General features: G+C 41.2%; 1 protein-coding gene across 24 annotated transcripts in view; it reads right to left on the reverse strand.

Annotated features, from left to right (window-relative positions):
• LOC147347652 (uncharacterized) overlaps window positions 1-13,203 on the reverse strand; it is a 521,220-nt gene that overhangs the window by 109,156 nt on the left and 398,861 nt on the right. For 4 of the 24 annotated variants that reach the window (XR_015152377.1, XR_015152400.1, XR_015152387.1 and 1 more), the window contains one exon: window positions 7,689-12,997. The exons of 18 other annotated variants lie outside the window; for them this stretch is intronic. The gene's annotated coding sequence lies outside the window, so the exon portion shown is untranslated. Of the gene's footprint in view, window positions 1-7,688; window positions 13,071-13,203 lie in introns of those variants that run through there. 2 more of the 24 variants (XR_015152385.1, XR_015152368.1) reach the window with 1 other exon arrangement.

Consider the following 13,203-nt stretch of genomic DNA (forward strand, 5'->3'; position numbering starts at 1 on the left):
CAAATTCTAGAGCATGTTTTATCCTTACTATTCACACCAGCCCTATACCAAGTACTCAGCGGACATAAGGAGCTAGGAGCTATCTATTAGACAGCACTGCCCAATACTTTTTTCTTGCCACATACTCATTTTTCTGTTTTCATCTAATGTTGCCCAACTATAAACACAGATTCAAGGTAATTAACCATAACTACTATTATGTTCCAAAGATGAAAATTACTCAAGAAAAGTTATGTTTTATGAGTATACTGTGATAACAATTGAACAATATACTCATAAAACGTTAACTTTTTTTATGTTTTATGAGTCTATTCCACCACCAAAAGAATATATACTTACATGTATAAGTATATATACACCAACAAAAGAATGATACTCAGATGTGCTCTTTCTGTACTTAATAATTAAAAAAAACATTAAAAATGAGTACAAATGTGGTAGAATTTCAGGCCCAGAACTCTTCTTTTCCTTTACCATGAGGGAAACCACCAGGGTAGCAGTTTCTTACGGTACAACTTCAACTGCGTCATGTCTTTACTTGGAAGCAGACTTCCTCTCATTCATGACAGAGTCCATAGACCATGATTGACTAAAAAGGAAGTAAGTCACAGCTTCAAAAATACAGGCTCAGTTTTCTTGGGCACTGACAGACTGCTGGAGGAAGAGAACAGAGGAAACCTCGGGCGATTATCAAAGTGCTATCCCCTCACTGCACAAAATCAGTCCCTAGAGAAACAACCAGAGAAGGCAATGGCACCCCACTCCAGTATACTCTTGCCTGGAAAATCCCATGGACGGAGGAGCCTGGTAGGCTGCAGTCATGGGGTCGTGAAGAGCCGGGCACAACTGAGCGACTTCACTTTCTCTTTTCACTTTCATGCATTGGAGGAGGAAATGGCAACCCACTCCAGTGTTCTTGCCTGGAGAATCCCAGGGACGGGGGAGCCTGGTGAGCTGCCGTCTATGGGGTTGCACAGAGTCGGACACAACTGAAGCTACTTAGCAGCAGCAGAGAAAAACAATGACCCAACTAAACTCATACAAGTTGACAGCAAATTCAGATTGGTGATCTGCGTGTCTGGTTTTGTCACTTTCTGTTCAGTGTTGAATGTCACACAATCAAGCCTACTATACATGTATTTCTACTGCAGAGAGTCACAATGGTACTTCCCCACATTTTTTCTATGTAGGTTCTCAATAATACATATATTAGGCATGAAAAGGCACAACTGATTCTAAAATGCAAGAACCGCAGCCTAGTTCTAAAGTAGAGGAACGAGGCCTACGGTATAGAAGCCTTGCAGAACATACATAGTTTTCGAAGTAAGGGGTAAAAACAAGTTCTGGTTCCAGCTCTGGGAAAAACTAGCTGTGTGACCTTGAGCAAATCTCTTAACATCTCCATGAGCCAATCTCCTTATGTGCAAAATGACTGGCAGTGGGAGGATTAGATTATTTCTAAGATCTCTTCCAGTTCTAAGATACTTATTCTAATTCCTGCTAGACAAATGATTATATAATAACAACCTTTCTAAGTTTGTCTTCTACTTAAAAGAAAAAGGAATGCTACCACCTGTTCTCTTTATGGATACTTTAAGGATTGGTCACATTACACTGAATATCTTATAGAGAAAAAAAATCAAATCTTAAGCAATCCCTACCATAACAACACTCTTTCTCAATAAGCAAGCCTCCTACACTAATAAGTATCATACAAAGCAATAGCATGCTTAAAATTATCCTTTCCTTCAGAAAGTTTCACTTTACTGAAACAAAAGTGGAAAATGGATGATCTATAACAAGGTTGCATGAATAGAGTTTTTTCTATATTTTAAACTAAAGGTAATTGATTATAATTACCTTTTGGCATAAAATATCTTCGTATTCTACCACTGTTTAAAACTCATTAAGTACATATACAGCACCTTCTCTGAGCCAGGCAACATTGAACTAAATTGATATAACACTCATCCCCATGAACTTCACAGTCCAGTGTTTAAAAGAAATTAAAATAATGTTCCTTTAAGGATTGAGTAAATAATATAACATGTCAACTGAGTATGAAAAATTGATCTTAAAAAGCAGTTCTATTAAAATATAGGTCTTAAATTTGTATCCTACTGCTGTGTGAAAATTGTGTAAATCTTAATTGTGTTGAATTGGTTCACAGTGCTTTTCAGGTCTACTATATCCTTCTACTTCTCTGTATATTCATTCTATTAATTTTTGAGGGTTTGATATTGAAACTCCAACTAAAGTCTTAATTTATCTACATAAAAAATGAATGTAATATATAGTAGAACTATATGTAACTTTGTTCTGTATTCAAGTCTCCTATAAATGTGTTATGATATTTTCAAAATTTAAAAAATAAAAATACAGATCCTTAGGCCATGTTTGCCTTTCTACCTGTACAAGTGATTAAGGGAACAGAAGTGAGTGCATTGGTTCCTAAAGTCTTAGAAATACAGCAGGGTTCAGTTCAGTTGCTCAGTTGTGTCTGACTCTCTGCAACGCCATGCACTGCAGCACACCAGGCTTCCCTGTGTTTCCTCAAAACATAAAGACTGTAAGTATATATTTTCTGCACAGCATCACATCAGTACTTCCTCTCAAGGATTTCATAGTTATCTATTCTTCCCATGATCTCCCAAAAGAAAACCAAGCTCCCCTACTTTTAATTTCCAACAATTACCAACACAGAGAATCGGTAGATAGCACGATGCAACTGTTCATACTCCATTTGCTGGCCCGTATCTGAATGGGCTTTAAGTGATTAACATTTCGCTAAAAGGGTCTTTCTATGTGTATGTTTTGCCTAAAATAAACCTTGGGGCTTCCTTAATTGTTTAATTATGAGTTTCTTTAGGTTCTAGTAAAGATTAGTGAATGCTCAGTATCATTCCAACTACTACTGTGTTTCTGCTGAAAAAAATGTGAAAAGCAAAATTTCACAGGATATTTTCGCAATAAGGAAATGTAAAGAGATTCCCTTAGTAAAAACACAAAAACAAGTTTTATTCTGCCTTGCATTCTGAAAATACAGTGATCACTCTTGCAAAACAATTTTGGCATTCCTCATTTTTCACAACTAGAAACCTAAACCAAAGAGCCTCTGTGGCACGAACTTTGATTGTTATGGTCCTGGAAAAGAAAAACAGATGAAGAAAAGGCATCTCTGTAACAGAACAAGGGAAAAACACATAAACCCATAATAGCTGAAGAAGGAAAAATACAGCAAACCCAGGAGCATCCAGCCCATATCTACAGACCATCTTTTGTTAAGACTGCTGTCTACCTCTGCTGACGAGAGGGGTAGGCAGAGTCTAATGTCAGAGACTCAAACACATTTGAAAAGAAAACGGGGGCAGAAAAGATCACTTCTATAAGGCACCAGCCAAATGCCGATTTTTATGTAGTGGTTTCTTTCAAAATACTCAATCACACCTAATAATTGGCAGCAAACACAAAAAGGCTCCCACTCTCCTGCTGTCGCTTTCAATTCCCCTGGGGTATGTGGCCATTTGTGGCCAGCAGCAGCATCGAGGGAAAGCCCCAGGGGGACCAGACAGGTTCTTCCGCCCCCACCTCTCCTGCAGCTACACCTCTCTGCTGTTAATATACTTTCGTCTGGTGGGGTAGGAAGGGGTCCTTAGAAGCATCAAAGGAGCATTTTTCTGGGTGAAGAGAGAGCTAAAAGGATTATTCTGTCATTAAAGAAAAACATAAAGACAAGCCAAAATAATCAAATTCAACTGATGTTTCCTGAACACTTTTCATTTAATAAGCTCCTCAATGGCAAGACCACGTCCCACTCCTAGAATAAGGTATGTCTTATAAAAACCCCCACAAAAGAATGAGCATTCTTTTATATAGAATGCTTCCTTCATAACAACTCTGATTTTTGCCAATTTAAAACTGTTTTTTTCATCTTCACTATGTCAAAATTTAAACAGAATTAGCTGGAGAATTAGCTGGTTCTAATCTCAGCAGTTCCAGTAATATATGTACTTTCTTATTTACAAATTTCATAACTATATGGACAGGACCCTTTTTAGGTATGTCCAATGACTAATGAGATAGATCAGCTTGTGAAGTTCACCATTAATGGGTACTGATTACTACAAGCGCAGCACCCTGCCAACTGACTTATTTGATACCGATTATTAGAACACACAGAATGGACAGGCCTCTGACAGTCATTTCTTTCCCAAGCATTTATTGAGCACTTAGCATGCACCGCGTTACTTGCTGGAATATCATCCTAAAAAAAGACAGTTCTCCTGCCCTCTGGTACCTACAGCCTACTGGGGGTGATGATCAGAGAGCTGAAAAGTGAGGAAAAATGGTGGAGTAACTGTTTTGCTGGGGAATTATGTCACCCAAGAGATAACCTAGGTCACATTTAGGGGCCGGAAAAGATTTCCAGGGGAACATGATGACTGAACAGAGGCCTGGAAGGAGCAGAGAAGTTAGCCAGGTGACGATGAACAACAAATGTTCTTTTAAAAAAAATCATTTGACACAAAATCAGCTTAGGACTAAGGAACATTTGCAGACATGTGTTGCTCCTAAGCCATTTAATCAGGATAAATTTTCTGCAGGAGATAAGCCTTGAGCAGAATTTTCAGAAAAAGAAATTATAGCTTTAAGGTAGAATAACACTCTTGTGATCCATCAGTCTTTGGTCTTACTCTAAACAGACAAAAAGAAAAATTAAAATTATAAAAAAATAAATACTAAGCCTCTAGAACAGTCCTGCTGCTGCTGCTGCTAAGGCACGTCAGTCGTGTCCGACTCTGTGTGACCCCTTAGACAGCAGCCCACTATGCTCCTCCATCCCTGGGATTCTCCAGGCAAGAATACTGGAGTGGAACAGTCCTAGAATATGCTAAAACACTCCCTTTTTTTTTTTTTTTTTTTTTGAGAGGAAACAGTAAGCACACAATTCCTTGAAATATTTTGGGTACCTCTAGGCTTCTGTGTTGGCTTTGATCTCTACTTCAGGACTTCTGATACCCGATTACCCAAAACAAATAATTAGGGAACCCCTCACATTGAGGAGAATTACCTACAGTGATGATATGGAGATCTCGAAGCCTAATGCCAGTAACTTTTGTCTGAAAAAATCTCTCAACAATAATTGCAAGAGCAGTAGTAGAAGCCACAGTACTAGCATTCAACTCCATGGAACACTTACCGAGGATGAGAAGGGTGAGAAAGTTCATGATCTCATTTCATTATCACAAAACTTCTGTGAGGTAGGCACTACCGTTACCTTTGTTTTATGAAGGAGAAAATAAGTTAGGGAAGTTAATTAAGGTGCCTTGAGTCACATACAGCTGGCTGCTGCTGGAGTGGGATTTAAACACAGGCTTGCCTAAACGCCAGCTCAGGCTTTTAAGTCACTGGATGTATGTACTTGCTTACTGCATCCAACACCATCAACCAAAGCCAAAGTATAACACAGGGGAAAGAAAAGAGACTCTCCCTCCCCCAGCAGAACAAGAGTCAAGATGACAAGGGAGAGCATAGAGCTGCTAACACCGCAGGTGAAGTACAATTTAATGGAAAAGCAACTGGGGAGATGGGGGAAAAGAAGTTCTGACTTAGGTTGCTAAAATAACTCAGGATTTAAGCTGATTAAAAGAATCTGCAAACAACAAGAGGCAGCAGCAACGCTTCCGGATTCACCTTTGAGCACAGATTCTAATGCTCCGTTAGCTCTTTGAACGAACAGAGGTTGGGCTTCCTCCTTGCCCCGAGGAAACTGGCATTAGAATGGCAATTTTGAAAAGTAAAAACTTTCCATTCTTCTTTATGTATTCAATAATATAGTAGTATTGTGTTTTAAGGAAGAGCAGTAATCCTTGCTTTCGTCTTTGAATTTTGAAATAAACTGCCCACCTGTGTCATCAGCTTCCCCAGTAGCTATTAGGGCTTCCCTAATAGTCCAGTTGGTAAAGAATTAGGCTGCAATGCAGGAGACCCCAGTTTGATTCCTGGGTCTGGAAGATTCCCCGGAGAAGGGATAGGATACCCACTCCAGCATTCTTGGCCTTCCCTTGTGGCTCAGCTGGTAAAGAATCCACCTGCAATGCAAGAGACCTGGGTTCAATCCCTGGGTTGAGAAGATCCCCTGGAGAAGGGAAAGGCTACCCACTCCAGTATTCTGGCCTCAAGAATTCCATGGACTATAGTCCATGGGATCGCAAAGAGTCAGACATGACTGAGTGACTTTCACTTTCACATGTCATCAGCAGGGGAATCAAATTTATTGGATTAGCAATATTTCTCAAGTAAATATTTGCCCTTTTGTCTTAATTTTTGTTCAACCGTTTGAAAGTCTCTTCTTTTTTAAATACACATCCTGCCTAATCACATCTTCAAAATATCACAGGTAATGATTGTTCCAGGAGGCAGCAAACTAAAGTCCACAGGCCAAATCGGGGCCCACTGCATGTCTTTGTAAATAAAGTTTTATTGAAACACAGCCATGCTCATTCATTTACACTGTGTCTGTGGCTGCTTTCTTACTATGCCAGTGAAGCTGAAAAGTTGCAGAGACTTTAAGGACCACAAAGCCTCAAGCATTTGGTGTCTGGCCTTTTATAATAATAATAAAGTTTGCTGCTCCCTGACCCTATACCATTGGTGAGTCTCCAGATAGAAGACGTCATTATTCTTCTCTAGAATCTGGCATCTGGATTCCCCTTAAATCACTCATTTGTTAATCAACTAATGTTTGTGAATCATCTACTATGCACCAGGCACACAGATGAAAATCAGGTTAGAGACTCATGGAGAAAAAGCAGATAAAAGACCACACAAGGATGGCTCTAATGAACTAGGAGCCTGGAGAGAAGGAAGGCTAAAAGGCATCATCCTGAGAGAATCAGACAGGTCTAAACTCAGTTCATTACAGAAGTCAGCAGAGGATTGAAAAGAATAGGGTTAGTTCAGTACTCTGCTTGGCAAAGTCAGGGGTGGCCACACACGAGGATAACCCACTCATACTTCAAGAAGTAGGAGATGAAAGGAAAGGAAAGGAGGAACCAAACCAAGACAACTGTGACTCATGCAATTCCAGGGAGTATACAGTTTAGCCATTTAAATGTTTTTGAAATGCTATTAATTGCTTAAATAACTATGTCTAAAGTCTCTGGGTTACAAAATGCTTTCATGACTTCACCAAAGACACACACTAGCTCACTGCAGATCTTCAATATTATGAAAGTGTTTGGGTGGTTTGGAAGAGACGTTGCTTGCTAGTGAGATCAGGGGTGCCGATCATCTCCAAGCATCTAATGTTATTACCATCAGCTCTGCCCCTCAAATTTTAAGGATTACACAATGTCAGGTGTACACAGAACAGAACACAGGAAACCTATCACTAGAGAAGCCAGTCTCACGTGTGAGCAGAAAGTAGATACTTACCTAATGAATAAGTGATTGATGCAGTGATTGACCATGATTGCTCCTTTGGCTTTTTGATCAATGACACTGGCTGAAATTAACACTATGAACATACAGAGTCAAAGTGAGTACCTAGAAGTTAAGCTTAATTATAGCAAGGCAGCATAAATAACAGTCTTGTTTTGTTTTTGATCCACCTAACAGAAATGGATAAAAGCCACAACAATGAAAAATTCTTCACAACCTAATGATCAAATAAGACTTACACTGAATTACTTCAGTGTGATTAATTTATTATGAAACAGACAATAAACATTTGATTTGCCCGGGTACCTGGACACAGGCTATAGTCAACATAAAAATTAAACATCTGTCCTTTAACAAATGTTAATAAATCTAGGTCAACATTTTCCCCTAAGTGATTTTAAAGAGACATTTTATCTCTATAACTTTGAACTTAAAATATTTAAATGATCATCCACTGACCCAAAGAAGAAGAGTTAAAATGTTCACTTATTAAAATAATAAATGAAATGGCTTCATTTTTGGAAGGCGCAGCACACAAAAGCAACTTTTTATTCAACAAATATACATTGGTATTTTATTCAGTAAAGAAAAATCACTAGTATGTTTGGAAATCTTTACAAAAAAAATGTTATTTGGGGGATTCTCAAAGCTAGTAAGGGAAAGAAACATCAATTACAACATCAGAAAATACACTGTTTTAGCTTGATGTTATAGTTATATGATGAAATGTAAACATTGCTGGCCTAAAAAAGAGAAAAGACTGATGAGTTTCTTGGCTATGATATCATTCGATCATTTTTTTTTCTTTTGACTCTGATATCTGGTGTAAGTGATAACCACCATATAGACTTGAATACTTTTAAAATCCTAAAATGAAAAGAAAACCCCACATCTAAATTTACTTTTTTTCCACATGGCCAAGGAATCCAGTGTTAGACATTTATAAGAAACTACATTCTTCCTCTCCCTAACGTAGCCAAGCTCCATGTGTACTTGTGATATCACAGCATGTTCTTACAAAAATTAATTTCAAATCAAAAAGGCAGGATAATGATTACTTTCAGCAGAGGAACAGATAAGGTAACAGAAGGACACTGTGGATAAAGCACAGATAGTATGCAATTAGAAACAAACAAAAAAAAAACAAAGTATTTTTGACTATATATTGTTTTAATTTTTATCCTGATGGACTTTCAGTTTTCATTAAAGGAGCTATTTTAAAAAATCTGCCTCTGGAAAAGATCTATTAAAAAATCACAAACTCAGAGATACTTGGAGAATACAGGAGTAGATTAAAAAAAGGGGGTGTCATCATATAAAATTGATTATGTGAACTTTCTACACGCAGTGCTTATATGAGCAACCAGGAAAAACAATATGCAGATAAATTCAGCAGATACTTTATCTTCTGGAGGAAAAAAACCTGTATCTTTCTGTACATTGTGAAGCCAAGAGGGTAGGGTGGGAGCAGTTAAGTTTTATCCACAAGAACAAACACCAGGCTTGCTTTTAAAAAATAAGCCAAACCCAAAATATCCCAGAAAAAAATACTTTGTAATTAAAAAAAAAAAGTGTTATATATATTTTTCTCCCCCATCCAAATCTGGAATCCTTACCATCTTATTTTAAACAAGCCAGAGACTGCAAGCTTCTATCTGTTTGGATAGAAGAGAATTTATATAAATGTTTTGTTCAAGCCCAAAAGGGGGAGAGAGTTTAAATATACAGTGCATGAAAGATGCATGCCCAACTTCAAAACAGTTTAGTGCACAGAAGAGGAAAAATAATCTAACCTTCTGTTAGTCATTCTCAGCGGTCTTTAAGCTTAAATATCTTGCCATTTGCAACATCATTTCCATGACCCCCGACTTTAAAGAGATTAACCGAAATTTCATAACTGCCTTGCTCTGGCGGTTCTTTGGTGGGGGAGAACCAGAGGGTCAAGGAACAAGCTGGACACAAAAATCTGTATTTTGCACTCTTCCTTTGCACTTGAGAAAGAAAAACGGGGCCGATCCATCTGTATAATACTAAACCAAATCTCTTTAATTCCAGTCAGCTTTTATCATTCAGTCACTGAGTCTGTGTGTGGAAAAATTCAGGCTAATTCCCCCCTAGCAACAGCCTCAGCCTATCAGAAGACTGGATGCTCCGTGCAGCTGCCAGCCAGAGAGAATAACTCTAAGTAGGTCAGGCCTGTATTTCTAAAAATGCTACGGTCTAGTAACCCCACTGTCCCGTCTGTCTGCCCTGCCCCGTAATAACCTCAATTGCTTGGTGACACAATGACATACTACCCTGTTAGAGAGCAATCACATCATGCTACATTATTCTGCTCCGAGCCTGACTGCTGGGTGAAGGACCCTCGGAGGGGACAGCATTAATCAGGCAGCCATTCACGTCCACCCGCACTTCAGTGGCGAAATGGGGACTGCATTAATGACCAGCTGTTTGAACTAACACAAACAAAATCATGTCTTCCACCCTGTTGGGTGCACAGAATACGCCATTCTGAGCCGGCAGGTTCCGCTCCTTGACGAAAGCGAAGAGGTACATTAAAACGGGCTCCGACCACGCCAGCTCCGGCACCCCCAGAGTAAATATATTTAAATTATCTGACAGGCGCGGCTTCAAAAGCTACTGATTGAATATGCACGGCTTTCCCGGCCACCGATTTCCCCCTAATCCACATTAAAAAAGGAAACGCAGACCCGGGGAAAGCAATACGTAGGATTTTAGCCAGGAGGCCGAAACCCGGGGAGCTGAACTAAAATTGACTTCTCTTCGGGCAGAGAAACAAAGCAGGGCGAGGAGTAATTGTGCGGCGTGAACACAAATACAAATACAGCATGAATGCCGTGGAGGAGCGCTGAAAACAAATAAGAGTAAACATCCCCAGCCTCCCGACCAATCAGCTCCTCCCACCGGCTCTTTGTGGGGCTGGAGTCACACACACGGCAATCTCTAAGCGCCAGAGACAAGGGAGGGAAGTGAACGTGGCCTTCGCCTCCCCACCACTGCGGTGCCCCGACTTCCCACGGGCTTACTAACAGACGGCTGTTTGGCTGCGAGACCGCCAAGGCTCCGGCAAACTTTACATGGGGGCAGCAACAAAAATCAGAACCCCGCTGCAGTTGCCCAATTCCAAGATGCGATTTTTTGCATGTAATTGACCCTATTTCATCTGAACTGTAACTTTTAACTCCTCTCCATGTGAATGCACAAAAACCGAGCAAATAAAAACTCTGTGTGGATGCAGAGATTCGGGGAGATTGGCAACAGCTGCTTGGGGCTATTGGAGGAAATACCGTGTATTGACGAAGAGCGCGCTGATATTTACATGCACGATTCATCTGCATTTTTAAGGGTTCATAGTTTCGTTTAATGAACATACAATATCCCTCCACCCTCCCCCATAAATGGATAATCCAGCCTTCAATTATGCAGAACCCAGCAAGTCTTAGACGTGTAATCCATCAGGATTTGATTTACAAACACAGAAAAATTCCTGACTCCATTTGCCCTGGTTTGAACTAGGTTTGATAACTTAGTTATGACTGTCTTCTTCACTCTGTGGCACACATCACACAGTTATTCTTGGAGAGGTGCAGGCGCTGACGCAACCATGAACCACTAATTACAAGCTGCTGACATTCTGCTTGTCTATGCAGCTTTGAAGTTCTAAAGTCTGTTTTTCTCTCTGATGGGCTTGCTCAGTTGCATTCTCCTTCCCTCACTGCTCCCCGCCCCGCATCATCCCCTCTTTCCTTCTCTACACTGGAAGCCTTTCTGCACGTGCTGTAGAACTACCTGGAGCAAATCTCTAAGAGAGATCAGCTTCTCCAACCTGCTTTCTTTGCATTCCCTCCCTGCTCTCCACCAGCACAGAGATCTACAGTTTCCAAGTACAGTAATCAGGTCTCCACCCAGCCCCACCCGCAGGAATGCGCCAACAGCTGGCCAAACATAATCCAACACACAGAGCCGCCTTTGTAGAAATAGTAACAAACAGTGGAAGGGCCAGACAGGCGTCCCAGAAGAGCTCCCCATGACAACTGGGAAAGCACCTCACCCCCAGTTTTGAGCTGGGCTTGGAGCACCAGAGCCCACACATCGGAATCTAAAACAAGCTTCAGGTGCCTCCCCCAACCTCGCCAGAGGCTGTTTCGAGGGCACCCGCGTCTCCAGATGGCAAGGTAGATGCAGGCTTTCTCTATGTGGAGCATGACTCTGCTCTGCCACATGGCACACGCCCTCGAAATGCGACATCGTGATCCCAAATCTCATGAACAACATCCGCACCTGAATCTAACCAGCTACCTTGAGAGCTGGTAGGACCACCTCTTTCCTACAAAAGGATTTCTTTTTTTAATTATAGGCTGATCCGGGAATTCAGAAACACGTAAATATAAGATTGCATTCATCTCCATTGTACGCTTAGCATCTGAAGCCTGTGGTAGCCAGCTGGTCTCAAAGTCATCTGGGATACATTTATTTTGATTAAATTGATCAGATTTCTATTTACTGGATAGAATTTTTCATCATACTGAATACAGCTGTGTTTACAGGGGATCTGTCGAAGAAGAAGCAAACAAAACCCTACAGTCAGTCCGAGCGAAGCACAGAGCATTCAGAACTTCAAGGAGTTAAAGCTGAGGAGGGTTGCTTTCACATTAACAAGAAAATTCTGCATGCAGCTGCTTTGGCCATGCTCTCTAGCTAGTCAGGAAATGGGTGTTGAGCTGAAGCTGAAAATACAAGCTGCAATCAAGCCCGATCCAGCCAAGTGACAGACTTCCTGTGTAAACTGGTCAGAAATCGCCCTCTTTTCATGTCTCTACATGCATGCACATGCATTTAAATCCATGCTGCAAGGCTGATCTTCTCCCTGGGGACACTGGTACAGTCACCTAGCTCATCAGTTTCTTCCTTGACAGCACCGGGGACATCCAGACTACAATTTACAGTTCTTCCACCCATAGACTGGGTTATAAATTATGCCTTCCTCCCTAGAATGAGAATGCAGGGCCAGCGGCAGACAATCGAACGGCATTCCGCCTCTCCTCTTTCTTCTCAGGCGCTCCCTCGCTCTGCCTTTCTCCAACTCTGCCTCGTCGGCAGGCAGGCAGGCAGACACATCAGAGACCAGGTTTATCCATCTTCAGCTCCACTCTCAAGTAAAATGCCACCACATCTCGCCATGGGTCTTTCCTCCCAGACTAATCCCCAAGAGCAGCCTGAGCTGGGTGCGCCGTGGGGAAGACCAGTGGGCATTGGACGGATCAAATTCCTAACTTCTCCTGCCCGGTCCTTGGCGTTCTTTCTATCCATCCCACCCCGGGTCTTCTCCCGCATCACCCTGTCCTCCGAGTCCCCTCGCCTGCCTGCGAGGGGACCCCGGCCAGAGCTCCACCAGCAGGTCCTCGTTCTGCGCTGCGTAGACAGATGATGCTGGGTTCCCGTGCGCCATGAAGAAGCCGAAGCCGGGAGACAGCCACAGCAGCTCAGGTAACCAGGAGAAGCTTGGCGTGCCCGCAGCGATGCAGCCCTGGAGCTGTGAGGAAAGACGGTCTGGCTTCAGAATAAAAAAAAGAAAGAAAGAAACACAAAACAGCGCAGCTCAGCGCCTGCGGGGGTGGGAAAAACAGACACAAACCATTAAAAAAAAAAAAAAAAGCAAGAGTTAAAATCAAATTTCAAAAAATATATATAATACATAGATCAGAGTACTTCATGCGACTTTTATTTCTGATGTTTCTC

The sequence above is a fragment of the Bos grunniens genome, chromosome 23 (assembly GCF_055505025.1).
Source record: "Bos grunniens cultivar Pamir isolate PY7600 chromosome 23, Bosgru_T2T1.0, whole genome shotgun sequence".
NCBI classification, from domain to species: Eukaryota; Metazoa; Chordata; class Mammalia; order Artiodactyla; family Bovidae; genus Bos; species Bos grunniens.